This window comes from Musa acuminata, unplaced genomic scaffold, assembly GCF_036884655.1.
Source record: "Musa acuminata AAA Group cultivar baxijiao unplaced genomic scaffold, Cavendish_Baxijiao_AAA HiC_scaffold_96, whole genome shotgun sequence".
Taxonomy (NCBI): Eukaryota; Viridiplantae; Streptophyta; class Magnoliopsida; order Zingiberales; family Musaceae; genus Musa; species Musa acuminata.
The window spans coordinates 90,001-92,500 of NW_027020375.1; positions in this window are offsets into that span (position 1 = coordinate 90,001).

Sequence of the window (2,500 nt, forward strand, 5' to 3'; positions counted from 1 at the left end):
GCAAAACGTCAGCCATCTCAGCACCTTGGAACCCCCCGGGTGGCACAGGGCTGGATGGGGCTTTCGTATAGCAGGGACGGTGCTGCCTCACGCTTCGCTCGCTGTTCGCCGCTCGCCGCTCGCTCGCGCAACCTAAAATGGCCAGTTTTGGCCCGTTTTTGGGCTGTTTTGGCCTGTTTTTGGTCCGTTCTTGCGTGGCACGGCGACCGTCGTGAGCGGAGCAAAACGTCAGCCATCTCAGCACCCTGGAACCCCCCGGGTGGCACAGGGCTGGATGGGGCTTTCGTATAGCAGGGACGGTGCTGCCTCTCGCTTCGCTCGCTGTTCGCCGCTCACCGCTCGCTCGCTCAGCCAAAAATGGCCAGTTTTGGCCCGTTTTTGGGCTGTTTTGGCCTGTTTTTGGTCCGTTCTTGCATGGCGCGGTGACCGTCGTGAGCGGAGCAAAACGTCAGCCATCTCAGCACCCTGGAACCCCCCGGGTGGCACAGGGCTGGATGGGGCTTTCGTATAGCAGGGACGGTGCTGCCTCACGCTTCGCTCGCTGTTCGCCGCTCGCCGCTCGCTCGCGCAGCCAAAAATGACCAGTTTTGGCCCGTTTTTGGGCTGTTTTGGCCTGTTTTTGGTCCGTTCTTGCGTGGTGCGGTGACCGTCGTGAGCGGAGCAAAACGTCAGCCATCTCAGCACCCTGGAACCCCCCGGGTGGCACAGGGCTGGATGGGGCTTTCGTATCGTATATAGCAGGGACGGTGCTGCCTCTCGCTTCGCTCGCTGTCCGCCGCTCGCCGCTCGCTCGCGCAGCCAAAAATGGCCAGTTTTGGCCCGTTTTTGGGCCGTTTTGGCCAGTTTTTGGCCTGTTCTTGCATTGCGCGGTGACCGTCGAGAGCGGAGCAAAACGTCAGCCATCTCAGCACCCTGGAACCCCCCGGGTGGCACAGGGCTGGATGGGGCTTTCGTATAGCAGGGACGGTGCTGCCTCTCGCTTCGCTCGCTGTCCGCCGCTCGCCGCTCGCTCGTGCAGCCAAAAATGGCCAGTTTTGGCCCGTTTTTGGGCCGTTTTGGCCAGTTTTTGGCCTGTTCTTGCATTGCGGCGGTGACCGTCGAGAGCGGAGCAAAACGTCAGCCATCTCAGCACCCTGGAACCCCCCGGGTGGCACAGGGCTGGATGGGGCTTTCGTATAGCAGGGACGGTGCTGCCTCTCGCTTCGCTCGCTGTCCGCCGCTCGCCGCTCGCTCGTGCAGCCAAAAATGGCCAGTTTTGGCCCGTTTTTGGGCCGTTTTGGCCAGTTTTTGGCCTGTTCTTGCATTGCGCGGTGACCGTCGAGAGCGGAGCAAAACGTCAGCCATCTCAGCACCCTGGAACCCCCCGGGTGGCACAGGGCTGGATGGGGCTTTCGTATAGCAGGGACGGTGCTGCCTCTCGCTTCGCTCGCTGTCCGCCGCTCGCCGCTCGCTCGTGCAGCCAAAAATGGCCAGTTTTGGCCCGTTTTTGGGCCGTTTTGGCCAGTTTTTGGCCTGTTCTTGCATTGCGCGGTGACCGTCGAGAGCGGAGCAAAACGTCAGCCATCTCAGCACCCTGGAACCCCCCGGGTGGCACAGGGCTGGATGGGGCTTTCGTATAGCAGGGACGGTGCTGCCTCTCGCTTCGCTCGCTGTCCGCCGCTCGCCGCTCGCTCGTGCAGCCAAAAATGGCCAGTTTTGGCCCGTTTTTGGGCCGTTTTGGCCAGTTTTTGGCCTGTTCTTGCATTGCGCGGTGACCGTCGAGAGCGGAGCAAAACGTCAGCCATCTCAGCACCCTGGAACCCCCCGGGTGGCACAGGGCTGGATGGGGCTTTCGTATAGCAGGGACGGTGCTGCCTCTCGCTTCGCTCGCTGTCCGCCGCTCGCCGCTCGCTCGCGCAGCCAAAAATGGCCAGTTTTGGCCCGTTTTTGGGCCGTTTTGGCCAGTTTTTGGCCTGTTCTTGCATTGCGCGGTGACCGTCGAGAGCGGAGCAAAACGTCAGCCATCTCAGCACCCTGGAACCCCCCGGGTGGCACAGGGCTGGATGGGGCTTTCGTATAGCAGGGACGGTGCTGCCTCTCGCTTCGCTCGCTGTCCGCCGCTCGCCGCTCGCGCAGCCAAAAATGGCCAGTTTTGGCCCGTTTTTGGGCCGTTTTGGCCAGTTTTTGGCCTGTTCTTGCATTGCGCGGTGACCGTCGAGAGCGGAGCAAAACGTCAGCCATCTCAGCACCCTGGAACCCCCCGGGTGGCACAGGGCTGGATGGGGCTTTCGTATAGCAGGGACGGTGCTGCCTCTCGCTTCGCTCGCTGTTCGCCGCTCGCCGCTCGCTCGCGCAGCCAAAAATGGCCAGTTTTGGCCCGTTTTTGGGCTGTTTTGGCCAGTTTTTGGCCTGTTCTTGCGTGGTGCGGTGACCGTCGTGAGCGGAGCAAAACGTCAGCCATCTCAGCACCCTGGAACCCCCCGGGTGGCACAGGGCTGGATGGGGCTTTCGTATAGCAGGG